This window comes from Tympanuchus pallidicinctus, unplaced genomic scaffold (assembly GCF_026119805.1).
Source record: "Tympanuchus pallidicinctus isolate F22 unplaced genomic scaffold, pur_lepc_1.0 scaffold26, whole genome shotgun sequence".
In the NCBI taxonomy this organism is placed as follows: domain Eukaryota; kingdom Metazoa; phylum Chordata; class Aves; order Galliformes; family Phasianidae; genus Tympanuchus; species Tympanuchus pallidicinctus.
In genome coordinates this window covers 9,927,931-9,950,817 of record NW_026294743.1, presented here as the reverse complement: position 1 = coordinate 9,950,817, position 22,887 = coordinate 9,927,931, and the positions used below count along the sequence as shown (strand labels likewise).

The 22,887-nt window shown below is 39.4% G+C and overlaps 1 protein-coding gene across 8 annotated transcripts in view; it reads right to left on the bottom strand.

Moving 5' to 3' along the window:
* The window catches only part of MARCHF1 (membrane associated ring-CH-type finger 1), a 271,534-nt gene that overhangs the window by 208,777 nt on the left and 39,870 nt on the right, over positions 1–22,887 (bottom strand). For 3 of the 8 annotated variants that reach the window (XM_052690306.1, XM_052690296.1, XM_052690309.1), the window contains exon 1: positions 194–264. The exons of the other annotated variants lie outside the window; for them this stretch is intronic. The gene's annotated coding sequence lies outside the window, so the exon portion shown is untranslated. Of the gene's footprint in view, positions 1–193; positions 265–22,887 lie in introns of those variants that run through there. 8 annotated transcript variants of the gene reach the window in all.

Sequence of the window (22,887 nt, the reverse complement as noted above, 5' to 3'; positions counted from 1 at the left end):
TGCTGCCGCTGCCCTCCCCACACGCGGGCGAGCCGACGGCGAACAAAGGACGGCGCCCCGACCGCATCTCCCCGCGCTCGCAGCGGGACCCCCAACCCCGCGCCCGTTCCGCCCGACGGGGCGCAGGCTATAGGGACGCGCCGCCCGCCGCGAGCGCCCGGCGGAGCCCGGAACTCAGCGGACGCCCACTCACCGGCGGCCTCCACCACCTCCCGCGCTCCGCCGTCCGCCCCGGCCCGCCGCCGAGCGGCCGCCGGCCCGCCCCGCCCCTTGACGTCATCCGCCCGCCCCGCACCTGCCGCGGCGCCGCCCGCCGCTCGACCCTCGGAACGGGGCGTGCTCGGGGGACAGACCTGCACCAAGGCGAGGGGGAGCGGCTCCGAGCCGGGAAAGAATCTCCCGCTGAGAAAGCCGGAAAAAAAACACCGAATCTGCTTTCAGCGCAGGAGAGCCACGACACGTGCGGCACGTAACGACTTCTTCCTCAAAAGGACGATGCATCTGTGGTGGCGGGGGCAGAGGGAGGAGAGGACACATGGATGGTTTGCTTTCAGAGCAACGGGGCTGCCTACAAAGACAGCCTCAGGCTGAGCCGCGGCGCAGAAACAGCGGTACGAGGCGGAGGCTGCCTGCAAGAAGTCCACGCAAAACAACAGAATGGCTTAGGTTGGAACGCACCTCAAAGCCTACCCAGTTCCAACCGCCTGCCGTGCACAGGGCTGTGCCCTGCCCCGTGTCACCTGCCCCCCCACCAGCTTAGGCTGCCCAGCCCCATCCAGCCCGGCCTCGGGCACACACATCTGGGCAAAGACACAGGCAGGCAGGCCTGAGAGCTGCCTTCACACGACAGAAGCACTCCGAGGACACCCGCGCCCACAGAGCTCCTTCCAGCAGCCCCAACTCATTCTGGTGCTTTTTTCTGGGACCTGGGATCTCATCCAAAGATCAAAATGTGACAGGTTCTCTAAAGTCATACCTGCTTGACGTGCATCTCCTTTCTGATGAGCGGTGAAAAGAAAATAAAGCGTTCAAAATTCTCAACGCCTTCTGGCATTAGTTTAAAATTCTTCTACTTTTCAGCTATATGGGGCGTACATTTTCATTTGTATTCAATTTCATATCTTGTTTATCTTATTGTAGACTTCACATAAGCACGTTTATAACAGACAATTCATACCTTGAAAACAACTGAAAACAAAGTCACATCACCTTAACTATTGCTGCTCACCATTACCATTCACAACATCCAAACCTACCCATCATTTCCTCCCTTCCACAGGAAGTGTTTGGGCACTGTATGCTGTTATCTCTCTAAATGATTTTCACAAGTGCTGGATCATGTAAAAAAAGCCAAGCACTAAAAATCCCTCTCATTTGGGAACCAGAAGCCCTGGGCAGAGCCAGCCTGAAACCTATGCTGGTTGCATCACATAAGTGGACTAATCACCTGGTTTTGGAAATGGCTACTGACCTCATGGGTCTGGTGCCATTTTGGCTCAATATGACACTTCCACAAGTTCATTAAATGGAGCACAACATTTAAAAGACACCAAAATATACCCTGAATCCACAAAGACAACTGCTATTAAGTGAACAGTGAGGCAGCCAGGACCATAAGACAAGGCAATGTTTGGACAATAATGTTTAACTGAAAGAAAAAAAAAAGTGTACTAAATAATTCATTGAGGTAAGTTCACATAAAGAACTGCCTCAATTTAACATGGCAGAGTGATTTCCTCACAGTGGATTTCTCAGCTGAACATCAGTCTGCAGTGGAAAAGGCTCACTGTGATTGCTACACTGGATCAGCTAGCACTGGGAAAATACTAGTTTAGAGAGAGCTGCAAACACGTTTGGATTTCTGTGAATTAGTCTAAGTGAGCCACAGCTGAACTCTCAACAAATTAACAACTCCAACTGCAGCTACTCTGCTTCCCTATGAAGAAGACCAAAACCTGCACAATTGAGTGATTTACTAAAACCAAAAGGTGTCCCTTTGTCCCTTACCACACCTGAACATATTCGCTTCAGACATCAAGGTTCAGCATTCTTGCAGACTGGCACAGGTGGGCTTTTAAGGAGATAGCAAAATTATGGCACTTCGTGTTGACCAAGGTCTTGAACAGTAGCTTTATGGGTTCAAGATCACAGCATTTAGGTACACAGCTAAAATCTTAGAAGTTCTCCTCCCACATTTCACAGATGAATACTGCATTTACAAAGTTCTCATAAGTCTGTGAGCAACAGGACAATGAACTTTGCTACAGCTACATGTCACAAAATTCACGTGCAAATGTATGTCAAGTTCCAGGTTAAAAAACAAAAGCACAACACCTTTAACGTGGAGAACATTGGCAAGCAAAAGGCAGGGAAAAAAGAACTGAGCTATGCACATCATTCAAGGCGACATATAATCTATAACTATCAAAGGGAATTAAGGTAGAAATTCTTATCGTAACTCATGATATTTCTTGTAACGAGATTCAAATTGACTTTTGAGAGCAAGTTAGATTTCCCAATGCTATTACCAAATTTAAATCAGGATATGCAGACTCAAACCATGAAATGAAAGAAACAATACCATTTTCCTATTCAGCAGTCAGTAACTTAATGACTTGAGACTTCACCGTGCTGTCAGGATGAGGTTACTCTACCAGTTCAAGCCCAAGTCAAGCACTCCCACCAAAAGAAGGAACTGTTCCTTTCAGGTACTCACAAGCCTCCTGGTATCCATATTAATGAATAGGTGGCTGATGAACTAAGCAAGTTAAGTCTATCTACCAGGCTGCCAACAAATCTGCACGTTTAGAAAATTACATTTCTCCTTCCCCTTTGTCCAACTGCCGCCAATCCCTAGTGCTCTGACTGGTGCCCAGAACTCACCTCAGGGCAGCAACTCAGCCTGTGGGTCTGGGTGAGAGAAAGTGGAAAGAAAGCCTCCAGCAGAAACATGGTTACACTGACTCAAGCCATCTGTGAAACACACAAGTGGAAGCAATTATCTGCCCCGACAAAGATGGATGGTATTACTGAATGCACTGCTTTCCCTTCCTTCTGCTGACATAGTTTCACTAAGACAGAAACAGGTGTCTTGCTAACTACCCGTACTTTGCAGCAGAAAGGCCCAAAATAACAAGGATTAAGTCAGTAATCCCTCCAAGTTCATTACAGCTTGGATGCAATATGTATTGCTTGCATTTTAACAACTGGTATAGCAATTATATTTGGATGGTCATTCTTGAAATAGTCCTACCTTTCTGTCTTCTCTGTTACTTCTTAGTAACAATTGTTGTAGCAGCAGCTAAAATGTGATAATTACATTACCACTGTAATTACTTCTTCATTGAGCATTTTCTTCATTTCAAGATGTTTCATTTTTCATGTCTGAACCAACATTAGAATCTGGATAAAAGATAATCATGGTGCAACAGTGGTAGAAATATGCATCTCTAAGTCTTGATAAAAGATATACCTTACACACAAACAACACTGAAGCCAGCCATTTATTCTTGTTTTACTAGCCTGCTGTTTGCCTTGGTGCTAGATCTTTAAAAAATGAGCTCATACACACTCAGAATAAGGAGGTGGTAACAGAGAAGACAGAAGGGTAGAGCTATTTCAAGAATGACCATTCACATACAATAGAGAAAGGACAGAAGTTATTTTCCTTGTTGTTTTCCCTCTGTGTAAAAATCTCAGCCAAATTAGGAGAATTCATGTTATGTTTCCTACCATACATTCAGCAACAGCAATTCGTATCTTGCATTGTCTGAACAAACCAAGTTAAAAAGAAGTGCCATAACTCATGTTTCTCACTTGGTGACTATTCACCACCATCAGGCCAGGCTGACAAATTATGCAAGTGATCCATAATATATGCAACCAACACCATAATGTTATGTCTGCCAACGACTGATGGCTTTCCTCACCATTTTCCTTGGAACAGAGGGATATCTGCTCAGAGTATTTCCAACACAAACTCTATGCTTACTGTCCTTTTCTTAAGTTAACCCTCTACATTTTATTTCCAGTTACACATTTTTGCCATTTCATCCTAAGATTAACTTCTTCCTTTCCCTCATTCCCTCATCTTCAAGCAACACAGAAGAGCAATATGCTGGTCCACAGAATACTGATATATTAAGCTGTTAGTAGCATCAGGTTTTATTAACTTTGTAAAAATGCAGACATTTGTTTTTCTTCATTCTGCAAATGTCTGCTGAGAGCCAAAAACTTGGATCTGTTGTAAATGAAAGCACTTCAAATTGAGGACTAAGGGATATCATGTACAGGAAATATTTGCCATGTGCTAAAACACAAGTTCTGTTCTGAAACTGAGTTACTTCGTTACTCTAACATCAAATCTGTGTCATATTAAGTTCTAAAGGTGAAAATACTAGCCTGTTGAAGTATCCTCATTAATAATGTGAAGAGCATTTGAATAAAAAGATACACAGGTTCAGAACAGGGATTAATGTGCCACCAAGACACAGCACGAAGAAATCTGCACACATATTTGTAACAGTAAAACCAAGCATTGTCAATTTAGAATCGTGAACAAGAAATATTAGCTCTGCTGCCAACCTTCCTCCTATTTTATCCTTTCATTATCATGCCTACAAGTGCTGCACTTCAACTTACCTCATATAATTTTAACTCAGTCCTACACATCTTCATGTTTACATGTGATGTGACAATTTTACCTATGGCTTCCTGTACTGAGTGTTTTAAATAGTAATTACTCACTTTCGGAGAGTATGCTGCTACCCTTCCTCATCCTGTAAGCAATTCCTCCTATCAGTTAGTACTCTGCTCATAGCAGAACCTGCATTGCAAATATTTCAGTAAGTGAAATATCTTCTCTGAAATTTTACTAGTGGACTGTATACATTGCAGTGTTTTGGTAGCCAGCGTGCCTATTTGCAGTAACTGCTTATATAAAAAGCTGCAAACAACAAAACAAATAAGCACAAAAACAAACAACCCTGCAGGTAGACAGCCCCAAACCCATAAAATAAAGAGAATGGGCAAAACAATGCTGTGAGAAGAAAAATATCTTCATTTCGAGAACACTTTGATAGTTTTGTCATTTTTTATCTTTTTATATCATACTCCAGGCTGCCTGCAGCTCCTACTCTGCGTTTCCTTCTCAAGCCATTCCCAATTCAAACATAGGGGGAAAAAAACTGAAAAAAGAAATCGTTATGACAATTTAGAATGAATATCCTGCTCTGAGTACCATTTATGATCCAACAAATAAGGTAATTTAAGTATTACCAAACCTATTAGTCAGGGTTCTTCACATGCTCGGTTTTTGTTAAGGTAGATATTAAGTGTGCCGTACTAAGTGATGGCACTAAGTGTGTTCTGTCTTCTGCAGAGTGTTCAGCAACTTAGAGAGTCATAGTGTATCAGAACAGGACCTCATGGGAATAGAACAGAACACAATGGACTGAAACGTACTGCCTGCTCCATACTGCAGTGTTCTTTGTGTAAGCTGAGTAGTTAATTATCAATACCCCTGCACACAAGGTCAAAATATGTCTGTAATATGCAGCTTCTCTACTTGCAAAACTAACTGCCATACATTGAGGAGTAGGGGATTTAGAAGCTACAGAACAGACAAGGGCATATTCATAAATAGTTAAAAACCCTACGATACTATAATTAAGATATCCTTAAGTTTTGATTGATACAAAGAATTGCTATGTTTTCCACAAAAGACCAATGGGGCTATCCAGGAAGCATTCTGGATTTGCACTATTGCCATTGCCATGGTGCTCCCTCCTTCTCAAATGACAATTGCAACACTGCATTCTCATCCCTAATTCTGACACCTTTGTCCCCATATCAGGATTTCTTCATCATGTGAAAAGGTAAGGAGGTCCATATTTTTTTTTGCACCTTATTTTAACCTGTTATGCTCCCCCACGAACAGTATGTACACACGTATCAAGTTTTTCCTCTTCTCTTAGCTTTTTAAAAAGTAATTCAACAAACAAAGTGCTTCTGTTTATTCCTCATGCTTCTCTTAACTAGCAGTTCAGACTCTGACAATAATAATCCAAATCCACCCCACGCCATCCAAACAGTGCTCAGATCAAAACCAACGTTATCTTATATTCTGTGCTATTCTTTAAGCAGCTTCCAAGCTTCCTATTTTGTAGTATCAAGGATGTGGCCTGTTGTACACGTTCTCCAGCTGCTTAACAGCAGCCTACCTAACAGCAGCTATATAAAATTCATCCTTATTAAAGCAGTTCAAGCATTTTCCATCATTCTAAAAAATGTGTCTTACAACCACATCCTACTCAAACCTCATCAACAGGGCTTATTTGTTTTTACCTTGAAACAATGAATTAGTGGCTGTACAGGAACCTTCATAGCTCTTTATAGGCTGGCATTATGCTAGAGATGCTAAATAACTGCATACCCAAATTTCATCTGCAATTGCTGCATCTGCATTGTTCTCTCAAGAGCTCACACTGTCAAAATTAACTCTCTATTGGGATGCTCCAGCTTCCCATCATTCAGGCACGGAAGACAGATTCCAGTATCTAAGTCTGGCCCAGTGAACTTGATTTGAATTAGAACTGCTGCACTGTGCACAGATGGGCAAAGTACTTCTGATCTTGTTCACTTGGTTGATTTCTAGTTTCCACGTTTCCACTTGAGTTGAAGATGCTCAAATATCCCATGAAGTGGATATTTTACCTATACTGGCAATGGGCCATTCTCAATTTAAACTGTCAAATGCTGCTACTGTGTTTCCAGTTTGCCATCTTCCCAGACTTTCTCTCCCAGTCAGCATGCTGGAAGAGATGCATGAATACACTGCTCTCCTACACTGCTTTCCATTTCGATACCTAACTTGGAATTGCTGGGTTCTCATTCAGTTTGTTGTTCTTTATTAACAGGGGTCTTTCTTTCTAGCAACAGAAAAATCATCAGTCTCAACATACCTGACTGATGACATAACTCTGTAATTCGTTCCCTCATGCCTCATTCTTACTTCTTTTTAAGAAGGTAATAATCAAAGCTTAAAAACTACCATCCAGAATTCATGCTGTGGCTTACTACCAACTCTGAATTTCAGAAAGATAACAGGAATCACTTCTTGTTGCACACTATGGCTACCACTTAAATACAATTATTAAGATACTGAATTCATCAGTGATGACTGTGAATGCACAACCTCTAACAGAAATACAGTTTGAGGTAGATAACAATTTTGGGAGTGTGAGCTTACACATGTGTACATGCATACAAACTGCACTGGCTCTTTCCCAAGCACAAGAAGTGAATTAAAAATAATTAATTGAGGTTTTGCCTAATTAAAAAGGTATGTCATCTTTACTTGCTGATGAAAATTTAGTCAAGCCTAAGAACACAAGACTACGTTAAAAGAAAAACACTGCTAAAATTCACAGGATACAAAAAAGAAAGTTCAGTCAGTAACCTATTTAAATAAGCATGCTCAGATGTGTTTCCTCATTGAATTCTATCTCTAGCTACCAGTAATGTCTAAAGATCAGTTTTACATATATAAATATATACACACACTTATACCCAACAAGACTTATCCACTGTTTGTGGGAGACAATCATTTTCAAAACACAACACACACACACAAAAATAACTGAAAAGTCAGCCTGACCCACACTTGCTGCCTGATAGCAGTAATAGCGCTCACATAAGTAAATCCAGGAGGCTAAATGTGCACCTACTAAAGAACAAACACAATGATCTCACCTTGAGAATCATGGCAAAAGCCCCAGCTAAGCTGGTTGTTAAAACAAAAGAAACGTATGATTCATTTCCACAGAATGAGCCAACTGTTATTCCTCAAAGCAGAAAGATGACAACCGTGCCTTCAGATATCCACAGAAAGACATTCATGTATCACGCTTTGCTCACAGGGATAAGCATCTACTAAAATGCATTACCTAGTTAAATACAGACTCACATTTACTACCAATTTTGTTAGAGTACAGATTAAAAATTACTTTGTTAGGGTTGGCTGCTGGCACTTCTTATGCCTCCATACTTTTCATTGTCCTAAACTGTAAATTTTCAAGACAAGACATCTGATGTAATTTGAATTAGTTAACATGCTTCCCTTTTAGTTAATGTGAACAGCACATCTAAGTTATAGAAAAAAGGAGCATGCTTTCTGCTTCATCCAGTTAGCCCCTATTAATTCATATTATTGCAATACGTAACAGTGAAACAAAATAAGTCAAAACCCTTTGAGGAAAAAAAAAAAAAACAACCAACAAACCAGTACTCAGTAGTATCCAGCTTTGCAAATGTAGCAACAACAAAAGAAAAACACACGTTCAGCTGAATACAACAGTTCTCAGATTCTCACATTCTTTTCTCTTCACAAGTTCACATGCAAAACAGAAGATATTGTCAGCAGAAAGAGGCTGTGCACATGATTAGTCATGGCAACCTTGCCCACAGCAGGGGCTTGGCTAACCTTTAAGGTCCTTTCCAACCTAAGCCATTCTATGATTCTATACTGTAGCAGCCGTGAAAGTAGTAAGACTTTGAGGGGTAGGCAAAGGTTGCATTTGGAAAGGATGAGACAGGTACTATGTTTTAGTCCTCCACAGGAATTTTTAGTATTTATAAAAATAGAGACTGTTGTGGCTAAAGGCAGCGTTCAATGACATTAAGATTCTGAGAAGACGGACTCCAATTTTTCCTTGATCTGCCATGTCTGAAATTTATTGAAGGCCACACAGAGGATGCTGAGTTTGTTGGAAACTTGAACCCAGCTTTGTTCAAGTTTCAGAAGCCTGAAGCAACTCTCCTCAACTACATGTTTCAGTGCCTAATTCTGTAGCTTCATCACTAGAACACGCATACTGTGACTGTGGCAATATTCTTAGTATTGCTGAGAGCATCATCATCACTGCTTAGTAATTTGTGCAGAGAGCACAAGTTGACCTTCACTGCATACAGTGTCTATTTTCCACTTCATTCCAATAACTAAAAGTTAGTAAGGGATGTGTTTTATTGCTTTTGGTTAAACATGCTCTTCCAGCCTTCCCTTCCTCCCAGAGTAAACAAAATGTTTGAATAAACTGAGATTTCTACTTGCTTCCCGTGGGAAAACTCGTTAGCAGGTGACCTGATAAGAAATCCATATCCCAAAGAGCCATTGAGATCAATGGTGTAGCAAGTATTGTGTGCACAACAGGCGATATAACAGCAAAGCTATTTCCTATTTTGCAGACTTGTAGGAAGAGCTTTTACATTTTCTAAGAATGAGGGCTCAAGCAGAAAGATGTGGTTTTTAATGGGATCCAAAGTTTACCCAATCTTAAGTTCTACAGTTTTTCTTAATGCACTTCAGAAAGTCATTAAAAGATGCATTTTAGGAAGTAAGAGCAGTCAGCCAGAACTCAAAAGATGGAGATACATAATTTATGCAAGCTTCTTGGAAACAAATTCTTATTTTTCACGTTAATTCAAAATGAACTAGCACATGTGTGTTTTAATTCCAAGAACTGTCACTGCAGCCAAACTGTTCCATATATTCCTTCTATTGTGGCAGTACCTAGAGATCTAGTCCAGTCACATCACAGCCCAGGCTGCTCAGTAGAAAGCCAAAAATTGACAAAAGAAATCCTGCAGAAGAGTTTTAAGTAACTGCAGTTATACATGCATAGTTTCAATGAGCTTTGGTCACTGTGCAAGTTCATAGTACCTCTTTTCTCTAGAGAGAAAAGCTAGTGTTTTAGATCTCAGGAACTAACTTCTATATTGTATTTATACTGTAGTTCTACTTATTTCATGTTGAGCATTACAACAGCTTAACGTGATCCAATTAGAAAATCTGTTTCAAAAGATATTAATTGCAGCTCACATCATACTAAGGCCTGGTTGCACAACACGAGTCAACGTAGGATGCTCAGAAGATGCATCATAAATTCAGTGTGATTAAGCAGAACTCTTCCTCAGAGCAGAGCAGTAAGGGTCCAGATCCATTGCCTCGCTGCCCTGAGACACAGTAATTGAGCTTTCCTTGAAGGAAATGCTACGCTTTGATGACCTACACAATGTGAAGTTACATCTTGGAGAATCAAAACGGAACTGTTGAAACTACATGAACAAACTAAAAGATGTCATCAGTAGCATTACAGCAAGAGGGAGAGTTTGTGGCTGCAGTATGCACAAATTTTTGTCTTGAAAAAGACCATGCGGAACCAACTCAGCGGGTATTACAGTCATGGCATAAATTAAAGCATTTTCCTTGCACTAAGCAAGTAGATCTTTCAAAGCTTACTTTGTATTTTATAGCACATGCGGTTTTAAGTACTTGCAGCCAGTCTTCTGCCTGCCCATGTGCTTGATACATCTTGAGAAACAAACATTAATTGCTGAAACGCTCGTTGGCTTTGTTAAGGTACAACTTGGCATGGCAACTGCTATTCACAGATAGCGATCTTGAGAAACTGCCTCACGTTCTCAGCATTATTTGTTTTGATTGCATGGTTGCCAGTAGGCTTGGCACTTTGCACAGGCACTTCAAATGATAATAGAAATGGGTACAACTTTCATATCGTGGAAATCTTGTATTTCCTTCCCAACAGTGGGTGCACCTGAAAGGTGGCAAGACAGTGTACGTAAGTAGAGAGAACAGCCAAGCTCTCTTTTGTTGTAGACCACTAATAGCCTTGGTCTCTAGGTGGAGATATTAATGTGCTTCTTCACATCATACCACTCTGTGCTCATAAGAGCCCATTACCTCCTAGCAGGTTTCACAGAGGAAATTAGTTGTCCAACAGACCCCTCAATTAGCATAACACTTTATAAGAGTGGGAGGCTTCTACATTCATTAAAAACTGTGGTAAACTGTGTGGGAACTTTTCAGTTGAACTAAATTCCAATGTTAAAATACTCTCACAGATATTTATTTCCTCTTCATAACTAGCATAATCCTTTTAGACATTAAAAAAAGCAGCAAAAATTATGAACACGCTCCTTTTAGTCACCTCATTTTTGTTGTCTCAGATTTTATGAAGTAAAAGACACAAACTTAAAACAATGCACACAATTTTCTAGAAGATGACAGCTTCCATGCAGAGGAAGAACTTAAAATGAAGAGACAAAGATGGAAATCTGCATGATTTTTTTCCTCTATGTTTATATGCTCTAAATAAGTATCTGAAGGCTTGAAATTTTCAGTAATTCAGAGTACTCTTTGAAAGGATGAGCCTACTGGGAATACTTTATCCAGGAAATCTACTAGAGAAAAGGAAAGTAGATGGAGCCCTCTTGCAGAATGCAAAGCATCCTCTTGTTAGATTAAATACATCTAATTCATTGGGCCACGCTTGAATGACATTTATGCAACACAGTCTACTCCCAGAATCACAAGCATGCCTTCAGATAGCTAACAATCACAAATGAAGGGCCTAATCTTGCTTGAAACATGATATTGTCCACCAATTGTGGCCCTTGTCAGGCAACATTTATGCCAATGATCCTGGCACTCCATTTCGTACTTAGCTTATGAGATTTAGTCCATATGAGCAATCTGCATCACTACCCCCTACACAGCTTAACACCCTCAGCTTCCCCAGTTTTTAGACTGATTAACATCATTTGTTAACTACTTGAAAATAGGAAGAGGAAACCAGACTGCCAATACAAAAATGCTTCCTGATGTCTACAGACAGCTGTAAGATTGAACAGAGTTCTTGTGTTTGATCCAATAGCAACAAAAAACCAGGCTCCACCATTCTTTGCAAGGTTTTACAGCTCTGCCATGCAGCATGAATGCCTTTTGATCCTGATATGCTATCTCTGAAAATAGCACACAAGTCGTTCACAAGAAGTTATTGATTACAGGGAGTACAGGGGGAAAAAAAGTGACTCACAGTCCTAATTCAAACCCATTCAATTTTGGGATTGCATAAATCAAGCCAAAATTGTAGGTACTCAGTGCTTTCAGGCTATGTAAAACAAAGTCTTGGTGTCAAAGCCAAGACTTCCATTTGAAAAACTGCCATCATAACTCAGAACTTGGGATTGAACAAAATTCAAATAGCTTTCTCAGAGAAAAAAACCTCGTGTACAAAAAAAATACACAGGTCCTGCTTTTTCCCTATTTGAGATGACAGTAGGCCTGAAGATGAAGATTTAGCTAATTTTTCTGTGGATGAACAGGAATCAAAAGCAAAGTCAAGTAAACAGTATTTACCTATCTCTAAATTAACACAACATTAATTTAGTTTTCATGCAACGAGTTTACTCATTTTAAAATGTACTACCATATAACTCTATGCAATATAGAACTGCTGCAGTCAGGGGCAAGGCTTGACCCCTAGACACCCCTTCCTATTTAAACCAACTGTCCTCACTCATGTCATTTCTGCAGTGAGCAGAAGAGTGAGCAATATCAGTGCTCAGCCAAGAGGGTCTCCTGCTGTCTGCATTTTTGCTGGAGGTAGGGCAAGCTGTTTTGAGCGGAGTGATGGACTTGATACTTTAAGACCTTAAAAGCTAAGAAGGACAGCATTTATAGAATCAGACACATCAGAGTTTAAGTGGAAGAGAACGAGAAAAGAGTTTTGATTCGCATTTCCAGTCTTCAGTGCTTAAATTTTACAGTGTACTTTTTAGGATCTTTGCTATTAACTTCATTATTAGAGTTTATAATTACATGCCTCTAACGTAATGGGCAAGACAAAGGAAAAAGATTAATATCAGAAGCAGCAGCTAATTTCATGTATTTCACTTGAAAAACATACAACTGATTTCTCAGCACACAAGCAGTCTATAGCCAGCCCTCACTTAACACATTGCCTTGCAGGCCTAGAAGAAGCTGTCTCTTGTCCCTTTCTGGAATACAGTATGAAAATTAATTTTTTTTTTCCTCATTAATTTACATGTAGATTCAGGAGATTCTCACCCATTCACTACAAAATGTTTAAAACAAACCAAAAAACGTTATGTGCTTTAGTATAGCAACTACCATAAAGCCTCGTAACGCAGTTCTTTTGAATGCAGCTAGTGACTAGTACCAAATTCTTCTTAGGAAGTTGTAAGATAGTTGTCTTCAAAATTATGATAGAATAAACTGTCTCAAGGGATTGTTTTCTGATTGCCATCTTGTTACTAATTAACTACATATACTCTTGTCACATATGTAAAATCTACTCCTAGCAAGCAATCATACGCTATTGCTATTTGTACAAAAGAATCAAGCATTGACTTCTGATCTTCAACTAATACATAACATATCCACAACCAGATATTATTGAAACCAACTAGTTCTAACAGCTTGCAACTATTTCAAAGGCTAGTGACACATTTCACATATACTTCTTCACCTGGTGCAGAGGGGAGAGTAGAGAGGTTTGACTTCCAAGGTGGCTGTTGCTTGGATACTGTCTGGGAGTTGGTCTGCTTGGGGAAAGCAGTGATGCCTTTGCATTGCTTGTTATTGTATGTTGTTTTTTTCACCTCTTTCCTGCATTTATTAAACTGTTTTTATTTCAACCCACAAGATTTCTTGCTTCCCCCCCCCCCCTTTCTTCTGAGGAGTGAGCAAGCAGCCATGTGGCTGGCTAACTGCTGGCCAAGGTCAACCCACAACAGCTTTAACATCAATCTCGACCAGGAATTGTACATTCTGGGGTCAAAAACCACAGCCAACTCCTAAACAGTTTAAAAGAAAAAAAAAACAACTATGTTTGTTCTGTATATTGCCTATGAATAAGGAATGTATGAGTGCACAGGGGAAAAAAAGTCTTATTCTCTAACCAATTTAAATAGAAATATCTTAAGAAATATGAGTAAAAGCTGCCCCCTGTGATGACTAATTGCTAAAATAAATTAATTCTTTCATGAATGAAGTGATGAAGTGATAAACTTCCACTGTTTATTACCATCCATTTCTAGCATTTATCACTGCTTCAAAGCAAAAAGAGGATTTTCATTAGAACATTTTCCCTTTACTGTACAACAAAATCTATTATTAGTATGGCTTATTTTCCATGTTTCAACACAGATTTTATTTTTCTTTTGTAAAAACCTGGTGAATGGAAAACAGTTGTTTTTGAAAGTGCAAGAACAGGTTCAAGTGAGATTCCAACCCAAACTGAATATGTTTTGTTTTGAACAGCTAGTGTTAACTACTGCATCGTTGCTAATTTCTTCCTCTGCTTTCTAACTAACTTGTTAATAACTGACAATATTATTAACTAATTTGCAGCATTTACGTTTTGTCAAAACCAGATTTGAGATCTAATAAAATAATTGAATACTGCTGCTTCATGGAAAAGAAGCACCAGACATTTAATAAATGCTTCATTACAAATTCAGCAGGGTATTTTCAGGCCATGGACTGTCTGAGATGGTGAATACTTTTCTTGACTGTTAAACTCATTTAGTTTTTGGTTGCATTACCCACCACTTATCAACCAGGTTTCTACATTTACAACAAAGTGTTGTTTTCAAAATCACCTAGATTGATTTCTTTTTTTTTTGTTTTAATTATTTCATTCATTAAATACGGATAATATGCTGTTTCTCTTCTAGTGAAGGAGAAGCATTCTATTTTACACATATACCTTTCAATTAGTACACACACTACCATTAAGTGGACTTGGAATGAGTTGATCTCAAAAATCAACACAATCACATTAGAGCCATCTTCTCAAAAGGAACTGGCATGCAACTGCATATGAAAAATATTCTGCCAGGAAGCATTTGCACATTTTTTTTTTGAAGCTTCTTCGTCACATCATCTATTGAAAGCATAAAAAAAATAAAACCTCCAGGAGCAAACTCCTTGTTGCTCTGAATGTATTTGCACAAAGAGATGAGACCACAGGTAAGAACTTAAGATGCTACATCCATGCATTGAAGTAAGCATAACTCAAGGCCCCATCTTGAAAAATGGGATTCATTCTTCTGGATCTTTAAAAATCAGACAGGTAAGAAGCACAGAAATTGATAAAGACTATACTGACTCAATTACAGAGGAAGCTACTTATTTTTCACTCATCTGTGTAATTACCATACTATGGTTATGTTGTCAGAAGCAAATTACAATGTCTCATGCTAAATTAAAGAACTTCAGTACCTAGATATCTGAATTAAATCTTATCAGTACAGAAAACATTGGTGCTGGTGCAAGGACTGGGATGCTTTTCCTCTGAAGGAAACATTCCCCCTTGCAGTCCAATCTTCTGCTCTATCTTGATACTGTACAACACAGTGGGGACAAGAGCTAATTAATTTTACTTGCACCATGAGATTTTGCAGGGCCTTTATTCTAAGTAACTATTGCTTAACGTAGCTCCAATCTATTATTTGCGATGCAAATGACTTGCAACTCAAGAGTAGTGGGAAACTGCAAAAGAAAAAAATCTTCCAACATGGGAGAAATTAGCAAGTGTTACTTGGCTATTCTATATGCAGCACACAGTCAGATTTACAGTCCTCATTTCTTACTTCAGTATAAAACGTACATTTTCTTTCTTTCAAATAGTGTAACATTTAAAGAGAAAAACAGAGGCACCTAGCATTCACTCTGAACTATGTATCACATTATATCACTTTTTCAAGAAGTAAGCTGAGGAAAACCTAAATAATTCTTTGAAGGTAGATGTTGACTCTGCGCATGAAAAAGCTTTGGAAGCTTCCAAACTAAGCTTTGAAAGAGCCTGGTCTTCAACAATGTTGAACGTTTGCCTTTCATTGTCACAAAACAAGCAATTTTTGCTTATAAGGCTATGTAACAATTTGTATGTAAGACTATAAGTGTCATCTGCCAGAAAGGACTCTGCACTTCAAAAAAATAAATACTAAAACTCTGCCACTGTATATCAAAATCCAAAATGCACAAAGCCACTGAAAAAAAATTGAAGCGAGTAGAGACCATGCAAACTGGTTCATAAGAGAAGCCAATACCTGAACAGACAAAATGAACCATAATGCATACCTACATGGGATGTATGAAAAATACAATCAGCCACTAAAGATGGCTATTTCGTTTTGTCATACGTATCTGATGCCCAGTGTCCTTAAATTCTCAATTTCATGGATTATTTTTTTTCTTATCACATATATTGTGCACTCTAACAAATATGTGCAGAACCATTTCCCCACAGGTCAGAATGTTGGACTGCAAGGTTCTGCTTCTGCTAAATGTGAAGGTTTGCACCTTGGCTACTGTAGACATTACATTTCCAACGCTTTGGCTCTCTACCCAATATTCTAAAAGAGTGTGGGATGGGAGACATGAATATTAAAATAGTCTTTCATTTTCTCTACTTGGCTGCTTCTATCCAGCTAGCTGATCATTCCACATTGCATGTATGGTAACTCAATCTCATACCCAACTGAAAGCCTGAGTGGACACTTCCTAGTTCATGAGTTTGCTGCTCACATAATAAACAGTTCATGCAATCCTGTATTATGCAGTACACCACTGATGCCAAAGCCCATGGCTACTGATCTGACTACAACAGTCACAAGGCCTGTGCCAACAAAGCCTACATTAAATAACTAGACAAAACTAGCAGCAACTGAAAGCAAGAGACAAATAGAAAAGTAAGCTTCTATCAAGGCTGAAAACAAAACAAAAAACCAAAAACCTGGGGAAGAAGCAGTTGTTTCACTTTTCCACATACATGCTTCTGCATGGTATCACTGCCCAGCACCCTCCTGCAGTGTCAAATAAAGCTTATCCATAAACACTACACCTCCACTGCGAGCATCTGAGATAGCACGCAGTTCAGCAATTAATAGAAAGATCCTGAAGAAAATAGCAAGTTCTCAGTTCGGTATAAACAAGTGAAGCATCGAGCCTGCTGAACAAAACAATACTCAGTGTTTTACCAAATACCAAAACCCCTGGAGTACAAAAAAAAAATTTAACTACAACAGAGAAGCAGAGAACTGAACATCAGGATCCAACTCCTCCATTGGCAAGAATACCTTCAGGGACATGTTCTGTTTCAGCTGAATCCTGTAGAGAGTGGCCATAGCACTTACAACTGGAAACCTGCTATGCCTACAATAGCCGTTGCAATACATATTTAGCATTACACATGTTTTGTACCAAAGATTAACACATACATAATGCTATAATGTGATGGGAAGTACAGGGACAGTAGCAGGGAGACACAACCCTAAGCTGCACCAAACAAGCCCAAATGCAGCAGTTGTGGACGCAGAAACAAAGAGAAAAAACCTCCTACCTTCAGAAGGCCTCCAGCAAGCCACCTCCACTGCCAGCCTTTAAACGAAGTCTGGGAAGGAGTGGATCTTGGCTCCTGCCCTTCCAGTCACTCAGGTGCATTGCATGCACCTGAGCTGCCCTGGGTTGGCCCCGCCTTCCCAGTGCTCCATCAATGTTTCAGGCCATGACTTACAGTTTCCACTACAGCATACTTTGTAAAGAGTTACAGAATCTTTGTCTCTCTCTTCCAGGCTGTGCTTCAGTCGCTTCACGCAATGCCTTTCGTTGCCACATCAGAGCCAATTTGGTACCTAGATCACATACACAGCCTTACAAGTATAGCACTTCTTGGACCGTCCTTAAAAGTTCCAGCAACCTCATTCAGAAATATTTGAAACAGTTATTAAATGTTACTCTATCTTTGCTTTTAATTCATGCAATTTCATTGTTTTCAAAGATGCATAGCTTATTCACTAGCATGCCTTCTACCAACTGCCATGAATAGCACTACTTAATATATTAGTGACCATGTCCTCATGTCCTTTTTCTTCAGAATCACAGAGAATCTTTAAAGCTGCAGTACTACAGGTGTAACAAATTCTAAAGACAATCATGGCTTATGGAAAGACGTTACAGTACGTTTAAACTTGCAATACAGGGAATCCAACAATTCATTCCAAGTTATCATCAGTGATCAACTCCACTACCAATATAAAAATCACCTCTGTTGATTAGGGCTTGACTCATGTTAGCTACTTAATATCCCCTACTTCGCATCTACAAGTCAGAAGTAAATTAAACACATGGGTTGAAAGACAAAATTCCCAAAAAAGCATTCACAACTACAGTGAATTTGCTATTCTATTCAATCAACTGAAACTCCAGCAGACTATTTTTTCCCTTCTTTCTGTATAATCAATGGATATTAAGATGCTATAACCACAAAAAGAACAAGAGAGTTAAGCAAAGTAGACCAAGATAAGAAGAGAAAATAAATGGAAGACTTATGGGAAGGCTGCCCATATGCCAAACTCACCTACAAAAAACACCAGCAGAAGGGATCTCCAGAAAAGACCCTTGCCTACTGGTAGCCAGCTCTTAAATAGGTCTAGGAGGGGTGCAGCCAGGCTCCACCCCTTCAGGCAGCACAGCTGAATTGCCTTCACCTGTGCTCCTCTGGCTGACTCATGGCTTGCCTCAGGTGATCCATCAGAGATTCAGGCCGTGACTCAGCAGATCCCATACACTTCCCTGTCTTGAAATCCAATTTTTATGCTTCTTTTTATCATTTCAACCTGCAGAGGTAAGATAATCTGTCACAATTTAAAAGGGTTAAAACAAGCAGTAGATTAAATAGTTAATTCAGGTTTTTGTTACTCAAAGCAGCCTGAATCTGAGATGTTGCAGATGGTACGGAGGAGGATGAGTATCATTTTGGCCAAAGAATTACATTTAAGACTTCTTTTTGGTAACAGAATCACATGGTGGAACAAGACTCAGACCTACCACTCTGTCCACATTCTTTCTTGCTTCTTTTGCTCCAGGATGTGTGTGTCAGTGTTTTCCCGTGCGAATGAACCTAGCAGAAAGGATGAACAATGGGCTGTCATTCAGATGAAAGACACAAGATCCTCAAATAACTGACAGACACTCTACCAGGCTCCACAGACGGACCATCAAAACTGGATTTCTTATTACAGCACATCAAACTCTATCCCCAAATCACAAACGTACAAGGTTAGGGTCCTGTGCTTTGAACAAGCACAAAACTATGAGCTCAGGAAGCAGCCGGAGGAATAAAGAGCCCCCCGTGGCTATCCACCAAACCAGAACATCCTACCAGCAGGTAAGATTCCTTAACTAAAGGCCAGTTTTGCAGCTAGTGTTTCAAATCAACCACAACTATACCACTCCTCAATATGCTTCTCTGCTCCTCCTGTCACGTGTTGCCAGTGTTTTGAAAAGCCAACATATTCCACTGCAAAACAACTTCGTACTGGTTTATTTTCCTCAAAACTGCTGCTCATCTGTGTTTATTTGACGGTCTTAAATCAAATAAAAGACAGACACCTTGCCCAGAACTATTAATCACTGGATTGTTAGTGCACAGATCAATTTGAAACCACACAAAGTGGCATCAGCCGCTCCCACAACAGCCAATACAAAGTGGTCAAAGCGCTGTTTTCCATCAGGTCCATTCATCATGCTAATTATTCACAAACTGCATTGCCAAAGACACAATCCTCCCAAAATCACCCCAGTTAATGAGGCTGGTAATTAACTTAGTTTAGCTCATTTCCAACGGGTCCAGGTTTTGACATTTACTGATTGGGATCTACAACATTTGTATCAATCATTTTGGAGGAATCTGTAACCGATTTACGTAATTTTCTGACAATTTTGCTGAGAAACCACATATGACAGAAAATCTTTTCCTCCCAATACATTCTTGAGAGAGATAGGTGCATATAGTCAGATATAGCCAAGTTATTCTACACGTACACCATTCTGTTGACATTTTTTCAGGGATTCCTTTCACCAAAAAATTAGCGTTACGATCTATGCCAAAAGTTGGGATTCTGTAATTTGATAATACAGACCCTTTTGGGAAACAAACATTTTATTTGTCTGTCCCATTCCCAAGCTGTAGAAATACACGAGTGCAAAACCCAGTCGCTGAAAGTTAGTATCCAGGGCAAAGGAGAGCAAATCCTCTGTCTGTTAAATGCAGTGGTCTTCCTGATATAAAGCTGCCAAGTTTTTATAGCTGCTGTCATTTAGTTTTATGAGACTAGAAGTTCTCTAACACAACACACATTGCAGCTGGTGAAATAAAGACTGCTTATGAACTTTTCCACAGGGTTCTCTCAGGCCCACTGACTGAAAATATGTAGGTCAGAGTCCTAACAGTAGTCGTATGAGATGCCAAATTACTCTCATACACCTAAGAGGAAGAAGACCACTTTCTGACCTGAATATATGGATTATTTACTTCCTTCAACCATTTCAGACCTTCTTCAGATGACAAATATGTTAGATTCTCTAGAGGTAAACTTTTGGCCTTTGGGCTTTATTTCATGAGCTAGACTGTAAATCAATTTTTGAGTTCAATTCTTCCATCAACTGAAATATCATCAAACCGTTCTGACAGTGGGACTGTTTATGACTAGCTCAGCAATCACTTTGATTCTCAAACACTTTCATAACTGCTTTCTATTAGTGTATACCATCGAAAAATGTCACACACACACAAAAATTAAACTGTTCTGAGGCAGCCACTCTATCTGATCTCAAAATAATACAAACACAGACTTGCATTTTAATTCTGTGCTGCAGTTGCACAGGTTTACTTTCTTTCCCCATCCCTGCCTCCACAAATGAATCAGCCAATACGTAAGGAGCAGTGATTTAACCTAAGTCATTCCTATGAGAATCTTACACAATTTTAATATAGTAACAAATTTATACCCATTGACTCGTTTCTGACTTTCAGTTCTTTTGGAACATTTCGGGGACTTGAGTTTTGTATTCTCTTGTTCTGAGAAGTAGTGAAAGACTTTTGAAAACCTCCAGAAGTAGGGGTTGTTGCAAGTTACAGATTTTCTGCCCTGGTATCTCTTAAAGAAATTACACAAGGTATATTTGCATAAATGACTTTATTTATGTGAATCCAAGTAACTCAATAGCATTTGATTTTGGTAATCAACTTCAGGCTTAGGTGACTGAAGTATAAAATTACAGCACTAGCTGCCATGGCTGCTGCAAAACCATTAATGTATATTCAGTTGTAAAAGCTACGCCTTCCAGTAGTAAGTAAAAAAATTCTCCCTGCTACAAAGCCATAGGAGCTTTCTGACCCATTTATGACCTAGGGTTGCAAATAAGCTCATTGCAGCAAAACTGATTTTTCATAGCGATGAAGTTCTCAGTACTGCTACGCATTTGCACGTAAGGAAGAGCTCTCTGAGTTGTTACCCTTGGCTCACCAGCTTCAGAAGTTGTTATATCTGCTGGAGAGTGTGTACTTAATATGAACAACTTGTAAGTACTTTGCCAGAAGGGACTGCAAATGAAATTGCACATAATATGAGAAAGCTTTTAATCCAAGAGTGCTGAACGATCTGGAAACTAATTTCATCGCATCAGATTCTGGAAACGGTCTTTTTTCTTGGCATTCTCACAGAGAAATGTTTATCTCCTCTATGACTCGGAAAGTTTTTCCCATCCTAACTTAAAAACAACTACAAAATTCCAGGAAATCCACTCTACTGTGAAGTCTATGATTCCATCAATATCAGAATTAAAACCAGTAAAGAAAATTCATTGTTAGAGTCAACCATAGGTTTATCAGACTGAAACTCACTTGTCTCTTCATAAGAGTATTAAGTTTCTGCTGTGCTCCTACCCTATGTGGAAAAAAGAATGTTATATCTCTATCCAATAGAGAGCTCTAAACTCTGTCAAGATCATTTACTGCCTTCTCCTACACATCTGCCAGTTCTGACATAATAGGCATCATCCCCACTGGGCCAAGACAGTAAATCAAAATAATTCACTTGCAGGTTTCTGGAACATACTTTAGGACAGCTGCTAGCCAGTAAACGCTGAAATACAGGAACTAATGGTATAAAAGCACGGGCAAGGCTTTTATTACTGCCAAAAGTGATGATGGTAGGATGATAGTTGATAAGCTCTGTCTGCCAAAAACTAACTGAAATGAAAGTAGGAGCATTTGGCAAGTTTAAAAAACAAAAACAATCCTAAGAAATAGATGGAAATCGTTCATCTATGCTACATGAGATTGTACTGCAAAGATGCCAACATTCTAACTCCAGTTATTCTAAACAACGTTAACCTAAAAGTGTTGAATGAGCAAAGATTAAAAAAATATATAGGTACTTCTGAAATGAAGCAAAGATAATGCTTTAAAGAGAAGCCATGCACTGTATCATTTCAATATTTCCCTAACTGTAAATCTACACACCAAGGGAATGCATCTCCTTATCTGTAATTTATATAAAACTTGAGAATCTCAGAGAAAAAAAGGTGCTTGAGTTGGAGCCTTAGCATCATTCATATACATAAGGATCACTTCTTTTCCTGAAAGACCCCTAGAGTCAGACTATGAAGTTGCTTCTCCACAGACCGAAGGACCAAATTCTTCACTGAGTTTTTAAGGTAAATCTACAGAAGATTTTGGAACTGTGCACCTCTTGCTTTAATGGCTGAGTTTTGTTTTCTAGTTTTGTTATTAAGTGATATTTCACTGTTCTGGGTTTTCTCTCTGATTTTCCTACCAAAGACAAGATCTGATTGACAGAAAGAAGCAAGTTCAGTCATTCATGTCAGGTATATTCAGGCAATTGAGTCAGCATGAGACTAGATTGTCCTCTAAAAATAAACCAGTAAAAACTGAAAATGAAGATTAAAATATGTTTCATCTGTGTAAAAAAAAATATATATAAGTAACTTCTCGTTGTGCACATGCCCAGGATGCTACAAACCAGACGTTGTGCCGAACAGCAAACAAACAGAATCAAAGCTGTTACAGTAAGCTTTAGAAGACTTTATTAATAAACCATCTATAATAGCGTCCTTACATGGTCTCAGATCTCTTTAAAAACTTGTTCCAGGACTTGTTGTGAATTCAGTGCATGTGGCTAGCTACACTATTTGCT